Below are 21,315 nucleotides of genomic sequence, written 5' to 3' on the forward strand. Positions count from 1 at the left end.
ATTGTAATCCTGGGTAGAAAAGATCCAACCATGATGCACCCAACATTAGTTATACACAATGCATGAGGATGAAAATAGTGCTCTCAGGTTCTGGCGCTTATTTGAGAAGGTGATGACACAACATAAAAGTAAATAGATAGTCCCTTCGCAGAGGGAAGCAGTGATTTGTAGAGGTGCCAGAGCTCAAGTTTTTTAAAACAAAGGTAAATGAAATTTTGAGAAATGCACCCTTCTTGTTTACTTCGCGACCATTAGTTATCAGTATCTTCCATTCTAAACACATTAGTGGCGGTTCCCAAGAAATAAAAGTAAAGGTTTACTCCCCTTCCACCAACAATCACACTCCACGGCTTGTTCGAAACAACGGGTGCCTTCCATACCAACAACTGTCCTGCAGGAGTTTTGTTTAATTATTTGCAATTTGAGTTCGGGACTGGGAATCCCTATTACCGCCCCTCTCGTGCAAGGACGAGTGAATAAACACTCATCATGAGAATAACCCGCTTAGCATGGAAGATACTGACTACCTCATGTCGCTCTATGAATAATCCAGGCACACAAAAAGGATAATTATTTGAAGTTTTTTAGAGGTGGCACATGCAAATTTACTTAGGACGGCAGGGTAATACCGCATATAGGTAGGTATGGTGGACTCATCTGGAATAACTTGGGTTTCATGGTTTTGATGCACAAGCAGAATTCCCACTTAGTACAGGAGAAGGCTAGCAAATGGGTTGAGGAGCGGCCAGCTAGAGAGCAAAAACGGTCATGAACATGCATTATGCATAAGTAACATTGGATACTAGCATGAGTAGGATATGAACACCATGAACATAAATATCATAGAGGCTATGTTGGTTTTGATTCAACTACATGCATGAACATGTGCCAGGTCAAGCCACTCAAACATTCAGAGGAGGATACCATACCATCATACTACATCACAATCATTCTAACGCAATGTTGACATCCAAGATAAATCATTATCTACTCCTAGCTACTTAAGCATGGCATGAGAAACTATAATCTCTAAGGGCATTGCAAACATGTTTGATAATAATAAGCTGAATCATGGATACTAGGTTAAACATATTTACAAAAACAGAACAAGTTGAGTTTGTACCCGTTTCTCTCTACCACAGTCAGTTCATCAAATATCGTCATTATTGCCTTTCACTTGCACGACCAAATGATATGAAAGTAATAATAGTGCAAGAGTGTCATGGACTAAGCTGGAATCTGTCGGATTTCGGGCTCCGCAGACCCAAGAAAGGTTCGAACTCTAGGGTGTGTGTGAAGAACTCAACCTCCCAGGCTAGCCAACTCACTGCTCTCATGGCCTCTCTCGATGAACAGGAAAGGAAATGAGCACAACAGTTTACCCAGGTTCGGGCCACCATGCGGTGTAAAACCCTACTCCTGCTTTGTGGTGGATTAGCCTCGTGGGGGCTGAGTATGAACTAGTACAAGGATGAACGACCTCGTGAGGTCTGCTCTATGGGTGGAATGAGCTCAAGGAGTTTGACCTCTGGGGGTCCGATCCCTCCTATGGTGGTGGCTAGACTATACTTATAGTGGCCTCGGTCCTCTTCCCCCAAAACTTAGGCGGGAAGGGATCCCATAGTGGCCAATTTTGAAGGGGAACAAGTAGTACATCTTATCCTGACAAAAGGTGGTCTTTGCCTGCAAAGCTTCTGGTCGTGACGTAATGGTGGGCTCGATGATGACATCCATCCTGTCGTTCTGGCGGTCGTGGTCTTGTTGCACGCAAACGGTAACCTTTGGTTGATTCCTTGGGACTCTACGCCGGCGGTTGCCTCCTTAGCACCAAAGAGGAAACCTGCCACTCTGCGCCCACTAGCGTGCGCCTGGCCTTGGTCATCATGGCTGGCGTCACCTCAGCCTCATGAGGTGAGTGCTTGCATAGAAATATCCGCTCCTCAGGAGGTCGCCTGGGGAAGCCGCTCCTTCACGAGGTCTTGGTGTCGTCCGCCTCGTGAGGCTTGGTCACTCGCGAGGGTCTTGACTTGTCGTTGTTGAAGATGGGCCATACCAGGCCGCCAAGGGAGCCACGCCAGGGGCCGCAGGCAGGCAAGTTTGGGTACCCTGGTTCCCAGAACACTGACAGAATATGCAAACATTTTATTCAAAAAGAAGAAAACAAGGTAATATGTGCTCTTTGTTAGATCAATAATAATGCATATGAGAGCCATATTTTTCATCTTGGTATTCTCCTTGGTACAACTCAATAAAAAGAAAAGAAATTCAGAGAAACACATTGAAATGTTTTTGGAGTTTTTGGTTTTTATCTGAGAAGAAACAAATTAAGGAAAGAAAAACAAAAACGAGAAAAACTATTTACACGGGAGAGCTGCCAACAAGCAAAAGAAGAACAAGGAAATATTTTTGGGTTTTCTTTTTAAAACTACAACTAACTACACTAGAAAGAAAAATAACAAAGAAGCAAGAAATATATTTTTTGTACTTTCTCGAAGTTTTTCAAACACACAAGAAGGCGAGAAAATAAATCTAGCATGGATAATACAATTAAAAAGTGTGGACACCGACAACTGGAATGAAATGTGTGAACATAAAAGCAATGTCAGTGGAAATACACACTCCCCCAAGCTAAGGCTTTTGGCCTAACTTGGTAATCACCACTCGAAGAAACCATGGGGTCCTATGTTGAAGTGCTGGGGAGCGGGCACCTGAGTGTCCCACTCCTGAGGCTCCCCCCTCTGCTGTAGCCAGGTTATTCTGGTAGGCGACAATGTCCTCAGGCAAGATCCTGTATCCGCCCCTGGCGATAAGATCAAACAAATCAGGTGTAGGCAATGGAATAATATCACGAGTGTCCGCACTGAAAACCAGGTTATAAGGAACAGTAATGTCAGCGCTCTTGCTATCAATAAACTGGTGGTGTGCCATAGCCTGACGATCTAATAGACCTTGGGTAAAGGATAGTCATGCTGGCGTATCTGAATGTTGAAGTGACTCACTAAACGAGTAGCATAAATACCACCATGTATTTTACCCTTGGATCTGTTAATGTGGAGGCGACGTGCCACAATAGCCCCCAAGCTATAAGTGTTGTTGCTGTAAAGTGCACGGCATAAAATAGCGAAGTCCGGGGAACAGAGTGCACCTACCTTCTCTCTACTAAGCAAACACTTTGCATTGAATAGAGCAAAATAATGCACGACAAGAAAATGTAAGCTAGTGGCAGTGACACCCGATACCCTTCTCTCATCCCCCACTGTCAGAGTACGGTAAAAACCATCAAACTCCATGGGCCTAGGCTCTACTAAACCACCATTGGAAGGGAGCAAGCACATGTCACAAAAATCTGTAAGTGGTATCTGATGGGGTTCAGCATATAAGTTAAACTGGACCTTAGGGGGATTATTCCTACTCAAGAAATGAAAGCTTTGCACAAAGGAATTTGTGAATATATGGCACTGTTCACATTCAGCTGGGATGAAGTCTGTGAGGCTAGCATTAGCAGCATATTGTGCAAACTCTTGATGGATTCTAGCTCCCTCCATGAATGGGTTATGCGGCCATTCGCACGGCTGTACCTCCGCCATTCTCTGGGTACGAAGATCTGATGAGTCCCTAATAATTCCCTTGGAGTTCTTCTTGGAAGCAAACTTCCTAAGGATAGTCATATATTTCCTATGAACAAAATTCTGAAATTTTTAGTCCACAAAGTTTTTCTCAACAAAACTTTACAAGAATGAGAGCAACTACTCATGGGGATGCATAGAGGCCATATCAAGCATTAAAACTACTTAGAACTCTAAGAATTTAACATGCAAGCTCATCTATAGCAGCACCAACAGCAACTAATTATTCAAAGTATAAACCACTAAAGCAAAAACTAATTGGACCAACGGAGGAGTCACATACCAAGCAACAATCCCCCGAAACAGTTTCAGAATAGAGCTTTGAGCAAAGGGATTGAAATCCGTGGGTTTGAGAGAAAGAACACGAGAGAGAGAACAATGCTGATTTTTTCTAGAGGTAGGTGGTGATATGGGATGAAGAGATAAGTGAGGGGGCCCACGCGGGGACCACGACCCACCAGGAGCACCTCCCTCTGATGTTATTTGCACTAAAAATTCTTAAATATTCAGAAAAAAATCGTATTAAATTTTCAGACTGAGAACTTTTATTTTTGCATCATTTTTTTATTGTACGGAAAACTCAGAAAACAGACAAAACCTGACATTTTATTTTATTTAACTAATAAAAACTAAAAACAAAGGGTAAGGACAGAAGGTAGTGCTCACTAAATTCGTCAACTTCATACTTCTCAAAAATGATCCAATAATAAGGTTGATGAAGTCTTATTAGCAACCACTTCTGATTGGCATGAAACCGAAGAACTTTCGTGAAACACTAAGTTATCTCAATGGGGATATGAATGTCCCCAACAATAAGCATTTCATATTTCTTTTTGGCAGTAGGTAGACGTAGTCGAAAACTTCCAATAGTGATTGTCTGAGATTTTTCAATAAAATTAATACCATTCACTTGGAATTGTTTCTTCAAAAAGTGCACCGTATGCTCATTACCATTGATATGAAAAGTTACCTTGCTTTTATTGCAATCAATAACAGCCCCTACAGTATTCAAGAAGGGTCTACCAAGGATAATTTACATGTTGTCGTCCTCAGGCATCTCAAGTATAACAAAGTCAGTTAAGATAGTAACGTTTGCAACAACAACAGGCACATCCTCACAAATACCGATAGGTATGGCAGTTGATTTGTCAGCCATTTGCAAAGATATTTTGATAGGTGTGAGTTTGTTCAAATCAAGTCTTTTATATAAAGAAAAAGGCATAACACTAACACCAGCTCCTAAATCACATAAATCAATTTTCAAGTAATTTCTTTTGATGGAGCAAGGTATAGTTGGTATTCCCGTATCTCCAAGTTTTTTAGGTATTCCACCCTTAAAAGTATAATTAGCAAGCATGGTGGAGATTTCAGCTTCCGGTATTTTCTCTTATTGGTGATGATGTCTTTCATGTATTTTGCATAAGGAGGCATTTTTAAGATATCATTCAAGCGAGTACGCAAAAAGACTGGCCTCAGCATTTCAGCAAAGCGTTCAAATTCTTCATCATCTTTCTTTTTGGTTGACCTAATTAGGTGGAAAGAGCATAGGTTTTTGAACCCACGGTTCTCTTTCCTTACCATGTTTTCTAGCTACAAAGTCTTATCATATCTTTTATTCTTGGGTTGTGGGTTATCAAGATCAATTGCTGGTTCTATTTCAACATCATTGTCTGGTTCTTTATTATTTGTTTGAGTATCTTCATCAACCTCAAAATTGTCTTTTTCATCATCAGAAGTTGAGTGTTCATTACCAGATTGAGTTTCAACATCATAAATAGAGACTTCATTCTCGTTATCAGGAGGTTTTTCTACTTCAGGTTCACTAGAGGCATGCAAAGTCCTATCATTTTTCTTCTTCATTTTCTTTTTAAAAGGACTAGGTGCATCTTTTTAACTCTTTGAGAGTCTTGTTCAATTCTTTTTGGGTGTCCCTCAGGATAAAGTGGTTCCTGAGTCATTCTATTTCCTCTAGTCATTACTCTAACAACATGATCATTGATATTATTATTCATTTCATCTAACAACTCTCTTTGAGATTTTGCAACTTGTTCTAATTGTGTTTCAACCATAGAGGCATGCTTCCCTACACCTCTAACATCATTTGAGACTCTAAATAACAAGTCACTCAAGCGAGCAATCATATCAGAATTATATTTCAATTGTTTCATAACATTTGCATTGAAGTGATCTTGCTTTCTAATGTAATTATCAAACTCATAAAGGCATTGAATAGGATGTTTATTATAAGGAATATCACCTTCATCGAACTTTAGTGAAGAATTTACCTCTACCACCTTAGGTGGTGATGGTGTTTCAAGCCCATGTATTTCTTTGACAGGTGCTAAAATTTTAACATCTTGTGCTTTAATACCTTTTTCCTTCATAGATTTCTTTGCCTCTTTCATATCTTCAGGACTGAGATATAAGATACCCCTCTTCTTTGGAGTAGGTTTAAGTGATGGTTCAGGAAGGATCCAATCATCATAATTTTTCAATATGTTATTCAATAATTCTTCAGCTTGTTCAACAGTTCGTTCCCTGAAAACACAACTAGCACAATTATCTAGAAAATCCCTAGAAGCATCGGTTAGTCCATTATAGAAGATATCAGGTATTTCATTTTTCTTAAGAGGGTGATCAGGGAAAGCATTAAGCAATTGGAGAAGCCTCCCCCAATCTTGTGGGAGACTCTCTTCTTCAATTTGCGCAAAGTTAAATATTTTCTGTAAGGCAACTTCTTTCTTATGAGCAGGAGAATATTTTTCAGAGAAGTAATAAATCATATCCTGGGGACTACCCACACAACCAGGAGCAAGAGTATTATACCAAGCCTTAGCATCACCCTTTAATGAGAACGGAAATAATTTGAGAATATAATAATAGTGAATCTTCTCATCATGAGCAAAAAGGGTGTCTATGTCATTCAACTTAGTAAGATGTGCCACAAAAGTTTCAGTTTTATAACCATGGAAAGGATCAGATTCAACCAAAGTAATTAACTCTGGGTCGACAGAGAATTCACAATCCTTATCATCAACAAAGATAGGTGAAGTAGCAAACTGAGCATCACATTTCATTTTAGCATTCAAATTCTTTTCTTTATACTTGCATAATAATTTTTCAAAATCATCTCTATCCTTACAAGCAAGAATGTCTCTAGTTGTCTCCCCATCCATAACATAACCTTCTGGTACCTTTGGCAATTCATATCTAGGAGAACTAGTTGTAACAAGTGTTTCAGGATTTTTAGTTTCAAGCTCTTCATCAGTTTCAACAATCTCATTCTGTCTTACTCTAGCAATCTGTTCATCAAGAAATTCACCTAGTGGCACATTATCATCAAGCGAGGTACTAGAATCATGAGTAGCATTCATAGCATTCATAGCACCATCAATAACTTGCGACATATCAGAATTGATAACATGTGGTGGTGCTGCGAGTCTACTTATAACAGAAGATGAATCTAAAGCAGAGCTCGATGGCAGTTCCTTACCTCCCCTCATCTTAGAGGGAAAAATCTTAGTCTTAGCATCCTTCAAATTCTTCATCGGGATAATTTGATAATAATCCCAAGTGACACAACAAATATAGTTGTGCTCCCCGGCAAACGGCACCATAAAAAGGTCTTGATAACCCACAAGTATAAGGGATCGCAACAGTTTTGGAGGGTAGAGTATTCAACCCAAATTTATTGATTCGACGCAATGGGAGCCATAGAATATTTGCAAGTATTAGCAGCTGAATTTTCAATTCAACCACACCTGGAGATTAATTATCTACAACAAAGTGATCATTAGCAAAGTAGTATAATAGCTTTGATAGTAGTAGCAACAACAATAGTAACGGTAACAGTGATAGCAATGATTTTTTAGCAAGCGTAATAGTAACAATAGTAGTAGTAACTTAGCAAGAACAATATGAGAGAAATTCATAGGCATTGGACTGGTGAATTCGCTGGATGATATTCATCATATAACATTCATAACCTCGGGCGATACGGCACTAGCTCTAGTTCATAAATATAATGTAGGCATGTATGCCGCAAATAGTAATACGTGCTTATGGAAAGAACTTGCATGCCATCTTTTGTCCTACCCCCTGTGGCAGCGGGGTCCTGATGACCCACAAGTATATGGGGTCAATTGTAGCCTTTTCGATAAGTAAGAGTGTCGAACCCAACGAGGAGCAGAAGGAAATGACAAGTGGTTTTCAGCAAGGTATTGTCTGCAAGTGCTAAAATTGTAAGTAGCGGAGTAGTTTGATAGCAAGATAATTTGTAACGAGCAAGTAACGATAGTGGTAACAAAAGTGCAGCAAGGTAGCCCAATCCTTTTGAGGCAAAGGACAGACCAAAACGGTTTCTTATGATAAGCAAAGTGTTCTTGAGGGTACACGGGAATTTCATCTAGTCACTTTCATCATGTTGGCTTAATTCGTGTTCGTTACTTTGATAATTTGATATGTGGGTGGACCGGTTCTTAGGTGTTGTTCTTACTTAAACAAACCTCCTATTTATGATTAACCCTCTTACAAGCATCTGCAACTACGAGAAAAGTATTAAGAATAAATTCTAACCATAGCATTAAAATTTTGGATCCAATCGGACCCTCACGGAATAGCGCATAAACTGGGGTTTAAGCTTTTGTCAGTCTCACAACCCACCATCTAATAACTACTCACAAATGCATTCCCTTAGGCCCAAATATGGTGAAGTGTCATGTAGTCGACTTTCACATGACACCACTAAGAGAATGACAACATACATATCATCAAAAATATCGAACACATATCAAGTTCACATGATTACTTGCAACATGATTTCTCCCGTGACCTCAAGAACGAAAGTAACTACTCACAAATGATAAACATGCTCAAGATCAGAGGAGTATTAAATAGCATAATGGATCTGAACATATAATCTTCCACCAAATAAACCATATTGTAATCAACTACAAGATGTAATCAACACTACTAGTCACCCACAAGCACCAATCTATAGTTTTGATACAAAGATTGAACACAAGAGATGAACTAGGGTTTGAGAAGAGTTGGTGCTATGAAGATGCTGATGAAGATAGCCCTCCCCAAGATGGGAGAGTTGTTGGTGATGATGATCACGATGATTTCCCCCTCCGGGGGGGAAGTTCCCCTGGCGGAATCGCTCCGCCGGAGGGCAAAAGTGCTCCTGCCCAAGTTCCGCCTCGAGGTGACGACGCTTCTTCCCGAAAGTCCTCCTCTCATTTTTTTCTAGGTTAAAATGACTTATATACCAGAAGATGGGCACCAGAGGTGGGCCGAGGAGGGCGCACCCACCAGGGCGCGCCTGGGCCTCCTGGCGCGCCCAGGTGGGTTGTGCCCACCTGGTGGCCCCCCTCTGGTACTTATTTGCTCCAATATTTATTAAATATTCCATAAAAAATCCTCGGGAAGTTTCAACTCATTTGGAGTTGTGCAGGATAGGTAGCTTAACGTAGCTTTTTCAGGTCCAGATTTCCAGCTGTCGGAATTCTCACCCTTGGTGCTTACCTTGCATATTATGAAATAAAAGGCATTAGAATTACTCCAAAAAGCATTATTATACAATAAAACAACATAAATAATAGTAGGAAAACCTGATGCAAAATGGACGTATCAACTCCCCCAAGCTTAGACCTCGCTTGCCCTCAAGCGAAAACTGAAACCTAAAAACATGTCCACATGCTTAGAGAGAGAGGTGTCGATAAAAACAAAAATACGGACATAGTAGCATCATGTGACTTATTATAACAACAACAAACTTTAACATAAATCTTTAATCATAGAACTTCTCATGAACAAGTGACAATTCATCACAACATCGAAGTATAAAGCATAAACTCTATTGGAAACCGACAAACTATGTTCTCAGTCAACTTTGCAACTACAATTCATCATCTTTTTAGGAAGAGTCACGTATCGAAGCCTTTAGGCAAGTCCACATACTCAACCATCATTTAGTCTTCTATGATTGCTAACACTCACCGCGTACACATGAGCAAAACGTTTCAACCGGACACATAGAAAGATAGGGGCTTATAGTTTTGCCTCCCAACGCATTCACCTCAATGGTGATGTCAACAATAATAACTCATGCTACCATATTCAACTGGATATATGTGCCTAGATCTTTCCTCACCCCATGATGCTTGCCAAGGGAGAAAAATAAAAGGAAAAGAGAGAAAAACTTTGACTCTTGCATAAAAGTAAATACATGAAAGTAAAAGATAGGCCCTTCGCAGAGGGAAGCAGAGGTTGCCATGCTTTTTGTTTGTATGCTCAACCCCTTAGTGCAAGATAACATCACGTTATATTGCCCATAGTGATGGCAACCTTTATTGTGCAGTATGTCGCTTTTATTCTTCACCATCACAAGTTCGTACAACGATCAATTTTCCATTACACTAAATGATCTCACACTTTTATAAGCAATTTTTATTGCCCTTTTTGCACCGATGACAACTTACTTGATGGATATTACTCAATCCGTAGGTAGGTATGGTGGACTCTCAAACAATATAGGGTTTAAGGGTTTTGGATGCACAAGTAGTATCTCTACTTAGTGCGGAGTTTTTGGCTAGCAAAGATAGGGGCAAGCACCACATGTTGAAGGATCTATGACAATATAACTTCTATGTGGATATGAACAAACATAAATCATTAAGTTGTCTTCCTTGTCCAACGTCAACAATTTGGCATATAATATTTTGATGGGTGCTCACAATCATAAAAGATTTCCATGATAGTATATTTATATGTAAATATTCTCTTCCCTTATTAATTCTTTCATGAGTGGCATCATTGACCAATGCTATGTTTGTCAATCTACAATAAAATTTTCTACTTATACTTTTCCTTGTGTAATGTCATCACTTACCATAAGATTAACATATGATATTTTTCTTTTATTTCCTTTCTTTTTATTGAAACAAAAAAAGTAAAGAAGGCAAAACTCAAACTAAACTTTTTTATATATATCACACACGACTACAAGGATTGATCACTAACAAAACTCACAAAAAGAAAGGGTAACTAAACTTTTATTCATCTAATAGCAAAAGATAACCATGGATCAAACTAAGAAAGTAAAGGCAAAAGATAGTGGAGATGATACGATACTGGGTCACCTCCCCCAAGCTCGGCGGAAGCCAAGGGGAGTGCCCATACCCAATACTCAGTTTTCTTTTGGTGGTGAAGAAGGAGGTGTCGGTGATGAAGTGGTGGGTTTGCCATCCTTCCTCAGCTTACGCTTGAGGACGAAATTCTCATCTTTTAGTTCTTGAATCTCCCACTCAAGCTCCAACACCTTTTTGCACCAATCTTGCTTATTTTCCTGCAAGAGACAAAAAGGGATTAACTAGATCCTAGGCCTCTTTGCTTTGTTGGGGAGACTTGACTTCTTAAATTCAACATGCATGTCCCTAGGTTGGGGCAATGGAACTTCATCCTCCTTTGAGCTCGTTTCCTCCTTCTTCTCAGGATCAAACTTCTTCCTTCGAAGTCCAGCCATAGTGCTCCACATCCCCATAGACCTTGGAGTTTGCAATATAATCTGCAACATAGCTCTCGCCTGCCGAGTCTTGGGACGACATAACTCTAGATCTGTTAGGAAATCAGAGAGAAAAGAAAACAGGAGATTTCTCCGTGATACGGAGGTTAATATATATAGACGGTCTATTCTGCTAATATTAGCAGAATAACTATTCTGCACACCACTTCGGCACTGCACGCTCAACAGAAGCGCACTGCATCATTTTGACGACGAGCACTGCAATAGAGACTAGTGAACTTCGCGTCAAAAAAATTGCATGCAGTGTTTTTCTGTTACTGTTTTCGTTCTAGTTTTTTAACCATTTATCGGAACGAGGCGTATAATATACCGTTGGAAAGCTATGGATTAGGCGCAACTTCGTCATGTTGAACACTTTTCGAGATTCCTTGCGGTTTAAGAGCAGTTTCAAAAACGGCGCGGCGGACGACGAGTGGCATCGAGCGTTTTTTCGCGTTTTTTTCTAAACCGCTTGTCGGAATGAAGCAAATGATACGCCGTTGGATAGATATCATCGAGGCGCATATTTGTCATATATAAATATTTCTCTAATTCGTTATGGTTTAAGAGCAGTTTCAAATTTACTAAATCGCGGAATTTTGTTTTTCAAGTTTTTAAAAAAAATTGGTACTGTTTTCGCTCCAATTTTTGAACCGTTTGTCGAAACGAGGCGTCCGATACGCCGTTGGAAAGCTACGAACAAGGCGCAACTTTCATATGTTGAATTATTTTTGAGATTCCTTACGATTTTAAGTTAATTTTGAAAATTGTGCGGTGGACAACGAGTGGCAGCGGCCGTTTTTCGCGAAATTTTTGCAAACCGCTGGTCGGAATAATTCAAACGATACGCTGTTAGAAAGATATCGATGATACACAACTCTTTCATGTAGAACACTCTCTCTAATTCTTTACGGTTTAAGAGGAATTTTGAATTACCGAAATGCGGACACTGTTTTTCGCGATACCCAAATCAACGTGCGTATTTCATCTGACTGAAAACCGCACTGCATCGGATGAAAAACTGCACTGCATCAGACGGGTAAGAGAACTGCATGGTTTTTTTTATTCAAACATAATTTTTTCAAGGATGAGAAAGTAGAATGCACTTCACAATGGTAGTGAGTGAACGGCAACACTATCAAGAAGTGAACCTCGTTACTTTTTTTATTTTGCGTTTTTACTTTGGGTCCAAGTGAACCACAACGCTCTTGAAAATGAGCCACAAGCATTCTCAAACGTGAACCGCACCACTCTATTCAAACACATTTTTTTTTAAATGAAGTGTACTTCAAAGTCCTTCGGAGTGGACTTTTTTAAAGATCGGAGTGCACTACATTTTTTTCTTTTTTCTCTCTAGAGTTTTGGTTTTCCCTAGTGCACTGCATATATATTTTTGGGTTAATAATGAAGTATGCACTGCGGGGACGAGGCGAGTGGACTGCATCAGGGCAACCATGAACCTCATTGCTTTTTTGTTTTGCGAAGTGCACCGCCATGGTTTTCTTAATAAACTGCATCCATGTCCATACAAATTTGCCAATGTTTTTGCTGCAAATCCTGAGTGCAATCAAATTGCGCCAAACAAAGAACTTCAACCTCTTTTCTCAAATGCTGGATGCAATCGAACCACGTCTAAATAAGGAGTGGTTTTTTATCATTTTTTTTCTTTTCTCTCTTTTTTTCACAGAGCAAACCAGAGCAAACCACGGAGCTATTTACAATGAACTGCATTCATCATAAAAAAGAATACAAACATTCCACTGCAAATTTATACTACATAGCAAGCACCACAAACTACGCCTAACACTAGTCAACTGCACTACGCCAAGCAAGATGTGCTGCTTGCTGTACATATATAAGAACGAAAGCTAGTACTGAACATAATTGCATTGTCACTTCTTTTGTACTATCACTGAAACAGATAGTAAAATTTCTATTCAGATCATCTACAGTCAGATAGCAAAAAAAATTGTACTGTGTAAGCCAGTACTGAAGATAGCAAATTTTCCTTCAGTTGGTCTACAGTCAAATAGCAAATCAGATAGCAAAAAAATTGTACTTTGTAAGCCAGCACTGAACGAAATGAAATTGCTTAAAAACACCTAGTATTGGACAAAATGAGTTGCTTACAAACAAGCAGTAACAATGTAACATAGAAGTTTTTGAACTCCACAAACATTTCTAAATTATTCAATTTTCTGAACATACAAATATGTCTGGACATACTGGCACATCTTTCTCAATAGACTGATACATCTCTCTAAATCTTTCCAATTTCATATGAATTTCTTCTACTTCTGTCGCGTGCCCATCTCCACATCTATAGCCTTGTTCATGCGAGCTTCAACTTGGATTCGAGATTCCTCCAACTGTTTCTTCTCTGTTTTCAGACAATACATAGTATCACGCAATTTATTGAGCAGCGAATTCAGAAATGAAGTATTTGGATCATCATGCCACTCAAAGAACCTGCACTCCACACCCTGACATTGCATTGAACTCAGCAAACATTGCATTAAACCTGCAGTCCACAAACTATGCCGGAGATCAAGGTGTTGCTGTCGTCGTCGCTGGTGCGCCCATGACCTCCACCAACACGAGCACGGAACTACATGTCCACTGTGGCTGGACTGCACCACAGACACCCAGACTGAGCTCAAGGTGAGGCATCTCGAAACATAGGTAGTTGTCGTCGGGATGAGAGGTGGTGGTAGCTCGGACTAGTAGCAGCCCCGTCGGGCGCGCGCCCATGAGCGACAAAAGAGCAGCTCGTCTGTTGTGTAGAGAGGTTAGGGAAGGGAGGGAATCCCCGGTGGCAGTGGATGAACCACACGAGGGCGCCGGGCGCACTGCTCATGGGATCCGGCTGCACTGCACGTCTAAAATCCAAAAGAAGATGAAAAAAGGCCCTTATGAACTGCATGGGGGTCGTCGGCAACACTGACCTTCATCACCATGGAATCCCAAGCAAGAGGGTAGCTGGCAGAAGGTCGCCACCACTATCTCTACTGTGCTCGAGCGCCACGACGGTGAAGATAGGGGGAAGAGCACCCGCGGGATCAGAGTGGCAGTAGTGCCCGAGGCAGGGGACAACGAGAGAGATCCAGGGAGGGGAATCCACGATGAGGAGCTCTCTAGGGGGCGTGGCTTGGCACTAGGGCGGCCGCCCCCAAGGGGCCTTGGATCTGCGCATCGGGCGGCCCTGGACGTGGTCAGCGAAGGCAGGAATCGACGGATCCTGCGGATCGGCGCGTGGCGTTGTTGTACATGGGCGGCCGCGCATCAATGGGATCCGAACGTGGGCAGCCAGCACTCCTTGACCTCATCAGCTCAGATCCAGGAGGTTGGGCGCGGGCACCGTGGCCTGTGGCCGGGAGGGTGAATGCAGGCGGCGGCCGGAGGCCAGGAGACTGGGCGCAGGCGGCGACGCGGTCGAGGGTCAGGAGGCTGGGCGCAGGCGGCGATGCGCCCAGGGGCAAGAAGGTTGGGAGCGGGCGGTGGCTTTGCCGGGCGCCGGCAGGGAAGGGAGGTGGCGGAGGGCGGCGTTGGGGAGGGAGAAGGCGTCCGACGGCTTGAGGAGAGGAGGCGGGTTGTGGTTGGGCACGCCGCCGCCGGTGGCCTGTGGGCACGGCGAGAGAGTGGATCAGGCTGTGAGAAGAGAGATGGGTAGGTGGGCTGGAGGTGGGAAGGGGAGAGAGAATGGCTGGGCCGGTGGGTGTGGGTTGTTTTTAGTCCCGGCGATGCTTTGTTTTGGTACGAAGGTGTTAGCAGAATAAGCAGGTTTGGTGTGCAGAATAACATTTTTAATGGTGTTATCATAATAGACTCATCCTATATATATATATATAATCTTGGGGAATAACCAGAACAGAAGAAAACGGAGTCCGGAAAATACCCGAGGTAGGCACAACCCACCTGGGCGCGCCACGCATCCCTGGCGCGTCCTGGTGTATCGTGCCCACTAGGGTCACTAAGGGAGTCCTGGATTATGGGGTGTCCGGATGGCCGGACTATGACCTTTGGCCGGACTCCCGGACTATGAAGATACAAGATTGAAGACTTCGTCCTGTGTCCGGATGGGACTTTCCTTGGCATGGAAGGCAAGCTTGGCGATACGATATGTAGTTCTCCTCCCATTGTAACCGACTCTGTGTAACCCTAGCCCTCTCCGGTGTCTATATAAACCGGAGGGTTTTAGTCCGTAGGACGAAGAACAATCATACCATAGGCTAGCTTCTAGGGTTTAGCCTCTCTGATCTCGTGGTAGATCAACTCTTGTACTACCCATATCACCAATATTAATCAAGCAGGAGTAGGGTTTTACCTCCATCGAGGGGGCCCGAACCTGCGTAAAAACATCGTGTCCCTTGTCTCCTGTTACCATCCGCCTAGATGCACAGTTCGGGACCCCCTACCCGAGATCCGCCAGTTTTGACACCGACATTGGTGCTTTCATTGAGAGTTCCTTTGTGTTGTCACCTTTAGGCCCGATGGCTTCTTCGATCACCAACCACGATGCGGTCCAGGGTGAGACTTTCCTCCCCGGACAGATCTTCGTATTCGGCGGCTTCACACTGCGGGCCAATTCGCTTGGCCATCTGGAGCAGATCGAAAGCTATGCCCCTGGCCATCAGGTCAGGATTGGAAGCTTAAACTACACGGCTGACATCCGCGGGGACTTGATCTTCGACGGATTCGAGCCACGGCCGAGCACGCCACACTGTCACGATGGGCATGATCTAGCTCTGCCACCGGACAGCGCCCAAAGCGCCGCTCAGGTGCCCGCGCCGACCATTAGCTCGGAGCCGGCTGGGCCAGTCGGGAACGGACAGTTGGACGCCGCCCCAGGAGCCGCAATCTCTACGGCGGTAGAGACGAATACCAGCCTAGTCCTTTGCAAGGCATGTGACTCCAAGGTACCGGACTCCGTTTCGGACTCCGAATCTTCCGCACCCCTTCCGATCGAACCCGATTGGGCTCCGATCATGGAGTTCACCGCCGCAGACGTCTTTCAGCACTCGCCCTTTGGCGATATCCTGAATTCACTAAAGTCTCTCTCTTTGTCAGGAGAGCCCTGGCCGGACTATGGTCAGCATGGTTGGGATGCGGACGACGAAGAAATTCGAAACCCACCCACCACCTATTTTGTAGCCACTGTCGACGATCTAACCGACATGCTCGACTTTGACTCCGAAGACATCGATGGTATGAACGCCGATGAAGGAGACGACCAAGAACCATAACCTATAGGGCACTAGAAAGCCACCCCATCACACGATGTATACATGGTGGACACACCTAAAAGAAGCAACGACGAGGATCAAAAGGTCGCAACCAGGGATCACTCCCTCGAAAAACAATCAAAGCGGCGGCGTAAGCGCCGCGCCAAGCGCCACCTCGACAGAGACCCAGCCATAGAGCAGGGCGAATCAATGGAAGACGAACATGCCATCGAGCAGCCGTCCAAACAGGGCGGACAAACCGAACAATCCGTCCCCGGGAAAGATAATAGTCCGGACGACCTCACGTCGGACAAGTCGCTGGAACACCAGAACCTCCACCAAAGACTCGTTGCCACTGCACGTAGCCTGAAAAAGCAGAAGCGGAAGCTCAAAACAGCAGAAGATGCACTCAGAATCAGATGGGGCAAAGTACTCAATACCGCACACGAGTACGGCAACAGTCATCACACAAAGAGCTATCCGAAGCGGAAATTACTACCGGAATTTGATGAAGAGGCCTTAGAGCCCCCACAGTCAAAAAACAAGGAAGCCACCAGGTCGGATAGACGACCCCATGATTGCAAGAAACAAAGGGCGCCGCACTCAATACGGCACGCGATCCGCCCAAGGATTCGCATCAAAAAACTGGTCCAACCAAATCCATCTATGGGCCAAGAAAGCAAGCTCCACTGAGCAATGCAACGCAAAAAATATCTGAACATCGCGGCACACCTACATACAGGGGCGCCGCACATCCCCTATGTTTTACCGATGAGGTACTGGATCATGAATTTCTAGAGGGATTCAAGCCCGTAAACGTAGAAGCATACGACGGAACAACAGACCCTGGAGTCTGGATCAAGGATTATATCCTCCACATACACATGGCCAGAGGAGATGACCTTCATGCCATAAAATACTTACCCCTTAAGCTCAAAGGGCCAGCCCGGCATTGGCTTAAAAGCCTTCCCAAAAACACCATGGGAAGTTGGGAAGCGCTCGAGGATGCTTTCCGGGCAAATTTTCAAGGGACCTATGTCCGACCTCCGGATGCAGATGATCTGAGTCATATAACTCAGCAAGCCGGAGAGTCAGCCCGGAAACTCTGGAACAAATTTCTTACTAAAAAGAATCAGATAGTCGACTGTCCGGACGCCGAGGCCCTAGCAGCTTTCAAACATAGCGTCCGAGACGAATGGCTCGCCAGACACCTCGGCCAAGAAAAGCCAAGAACAATGGCCGCATTAACAAGCCTCATGACCCGCTTTTGCGCAGGAGAGGATAGCTGGTAGGCAAGAAGCAGCACCAGCGACCCGAGTACATCCGAACTCAGAGATGGAAACGGGAAACCGCGCCGTAACAAAGAACAGCGTTGGATCAAGGATAACAGCCCGATGAGCACGACAGTTAATGCCGGATTCAAAAGCTCTCGGCAAAATCAGAAAAAGCCGCCCCCCAAAGATGACAGGGACGAGCTATCTAACCTCAACAAAATCCTGGACAAAATATGTCAAATCCACAGTACTCCCGGGAGACCTGCAAACCACACCCACAAAGATTATTGGGTCTTCAAGCAGTCCGACAAACTCAATGCCGAACACAAGGGGCTCGACACACCAAGCGAGGATGACGATGCACCCCACAAGCAGAACACCGGAGAACAAAAGAAGTTCCCACAAGAAGTCAATACAGTAAATGCACTTCAGATGACAAAAAGGGGAAAACAGAATGGCGCTTACGAAGATACGCGCCATACGGCCCGCCCCAGAGGAGCACCGCCACTGGTTGTTACAACCAATCACCTTCGATCATCAGGATTACTCCAGAGGGGTCCGGAACGCAGGCTGGACTGCCTTGGTCTTGGATCCGATTATTGACGGACTCCAATTTACACAAGTCCTTATGGATGGCGGCAGTGACCTAAACCTGTTATATCAGGACACAATCCGCAAACTGGGGGTAAACCCAGCAATAATTCGCCATGGCAACACTTCCTTTCAAGGAGTCACGCCGGGCCCAGATACCCAGAGTATGGGTTCCCATTCGTTAGAAGTCACGTTCGGCTCACCCGACAACTTCCGAAGCGAAAAGCTAACCTTCCACATCGCCCCATTCATAAGTCGCTATCAAGCGCTACTGGGACGTGAAGCTTTCACCCGCTTTAACGCAATACCGCATTATGCATCCCTTACACTCAAAATGCCTGGTCCATGAGGCATCATCTCATTAAAAGGAAATATCAATTGATCCCCAAAGTACGGGTAATGGTGCGGCCGCCTTGACAGTCGCACACTAATCCAGCCCTACTATCCCGGACACGGCTCGATGAGTCCGGCATAAACATACAAAGGCTTAATAGCCGCATAACCCTGTACAGGGGGCTCCGCGTGTTTACACCAGGAGATAATATGGCTCAATTTTGCTCATGTCTCTGTACTATATTTTGTTTAATTTAATATAGATTTCTCGCACGATTATTTTTTACTAAGTTCCTCTCTTTCGCAGACGAACACCGTGCTACGCCCGTCTAGGATACGACACAATGGAGACACAGGCGCAGATGTGCAGTAGGGACCCGTTTTGAGGATTCTTTTCAGATTAAGACCCTGCGTAAACCTTTTTTACTGTCTCTTGTTGATAACATCCCCCAGTTTTTGCTATAACCGAGGAGGAGGCTGGCGTCTTGGCATGTGGCCACACCAGATTTTTGCGCGTACCTGGACACCAGGGGCTTTTTTACCAAGGGCTTTGGTTCGGCCCGTCTTCATAAAGACCGAATACCTTAGGGAGTGTTCGGCATCGCGAGTTTGGCCTTATATGCATCAGCTCCGAATCATGTCTTGGTCAAATGTTGGGTTTGCCCGGCTCCTGTGTTTTGCTGCCTTACGTTCCGCTCTATCGGCTAAGGCGGCACCAGGAGAACTACTGCGATTGTGCCCCGGTTCAGCTAGGCGAGCACCTCAGTAGAGAAAGCCGAAAACTGACTGTCATGATATAGCGAGAGACTGGTCAACCACTTGATGACTCTCCGAATATTTAGGATTCCTCCGCATTAACGAAGGGCCGCTTCCCGGTCAGGCACACACGCGCCCCGAATTCGGGCGAGCGCGGTGCCCCTAGGGGATATTAAGTATCCCCACTGTCAAACTCCTATGTCTAAGTGAAAGTGATAAACCATTATAGTTCGGTTGCCTAGTTCGCTGTGCTACCACCTCCTTTGTAGGACCAAGACGTTGGATTAAGTGTGAAAAGGCGCCTTTTTGCGAACACCCCCGCATCATATGCGTGGGGGCTGAAGCCAACGACTGCCATCTTTCAGGTTATATACACATATACATTAACGGCCGCACATGAGGTATTATAATTCTTGCAAGCACAAGTATAAAAAGCTTTTATATTCTATCAAAATATTCCTTTTACAATACCACATGCTATTCAAACACAACATCCTTCGAGCACTGCGCCTCTATTAAACGAGCTCCCGGAAGAACTTCCTCAAAGTAGTGCTTGGCAGGTACTCGGCTTTCGTCCGAATCACGGGATGCAACAACACTGGCCTTCATATCCACCCAGTATGTTTTGACACGGGCAAGAGCCATTTGTGCATCCTCTATGCACGCCAACCTCTTCATTGCATCAACATGCGGCACCGAACCAAGGAACTGCTCCACCAAGCTAAAAAAACTCTTCGGCTCTGGCTCTTCCGGCCACAAATGACTCGCAACATACCTCATGGCGAGTCCGGATAACCTGTTCAGCTCTGCCCAGGCGTCCAAACGACCGGATACCGAAAGTGGGCGTTCTGTATTGTGGAACTGCGACCAAAAAAGTTCTTCCAATTCATGGTCACCTCGACCTCGGAAGTGTTCGGTTGCGTCTGCCGCACTAGCTGCCAAATCCAGATAAGTGTTTTCCACACTCCAATGCCGGTCTAACGGAGCATACTTAGGATCCCCGAACTTCATCCGCAGCATATAGGGCTTTCCAGCCGTGACATCTCCGGCCTGACGTAGCTCCTCCTTCATAGCTCTCATTGCAGAGCGAGTATCCTTGGCCTCGGCAGTGATCTTCTCAAGGTCCTTCTGAGCTGCCCTATCTTCTTGTTCGAGAAATTTACAGTGGTCGGCAGCATCCTTCAATTTTATAGCCATCTCGGCTATTACTTTCTTGCTCTGGCAGTGAGCAGCCTGTTCGGATTTTAGCTCTTCAGCCGCCTTAACGGCAGCCGCATCACTTTTCCTTGCTTGCTCCTTGGCTCGGGCAAGTTCCACCCAAAGGTTCTCCACGGCAGCAGCACCATCTACATTAAGCACACATCTTATAAGGCACGAGCATCGAACTCCTCTTATCAGATGTCTTTGGAGCATACCTTGTGCATCGTCTAGCCGCTTATTTACAAGCGCGATGTCAGCATCCGCCACGTCAAGTTGCCGCTTTAGCTCGGCAGATTCATCAGTCCGGCTAGCCACCGAACGCCTCGCCACCTTCATAAAAAGGTGACATATTACACCTGGGGTTATGATCCTCTGTGCGCCGTCACTTTTGACGACACACAGAGTCTCAGGGGCTACTATTTATACAGGGCGCATTTTATATATGTGGCTCTACCAAAAGGTACACCTTTTCACGTACCTCAAAGCCTGTCAGTAAACTCCTGGCGGCCTCGTACAATCCGCTTTCCGCGGATGAAATCCTTCCTATCACCATGTTCATCAACATACGGTGTTCTTCGGAGATGGACGCTCGCCCGAGAAGATCCCTCAGCCCCTCCGACCGCGCACCAGAGGGTGCCGGACTAGCCTGACGACCTTTTTCAAGGTCCGGACTTGGAAAAACCCTCTGGGATGACACCTCGGGGTCGCCTGCCTCGTAAGACGGTGCAGCTAGGGGAGGCGTTTCGCTC

At 44.4% G+C, this 21,315-nt stretch overlaps 1 long non-coding RNA gene across 1 annotated transcript; it reads right to left on the reverse strand.

The window, feature by feature from the left end:
• Positions 1-13,273: 13,273 nt before the first annotated feature.
• On the reverse strand, positions 13,274-14,897 carry LOC119308590. Its single transcript, XR_005150184.1, has 2 exons — positions 14,136-14,897; positions 13,274-14,069 (listed from the first exon to the last, which is right to left on the reverse strand). It is a non-coding gene; the product is annotated as an uncharacterized LOC119308590 (long non-coding RNA).
• Between the last annotated feature and the right edge of the window lie 6,418 nt (positions 14,898-21,315).

The sequence above is a fragment of the Triticum dicoccoides genome, chromosome 5B, assembly GCF_002162155.2.
Source record: "Triticum dicoccoides isolate Atlit2015 ecotype Zavitan chromosome 5B, WEW_v2.0, whole genome shotgun sequence".
NCBI lineage: Eukaryota > Viridiplantae > Streptophyta > Magnoliopsida > Poales > Poaceae > Triticum > Triticum dicoccoides.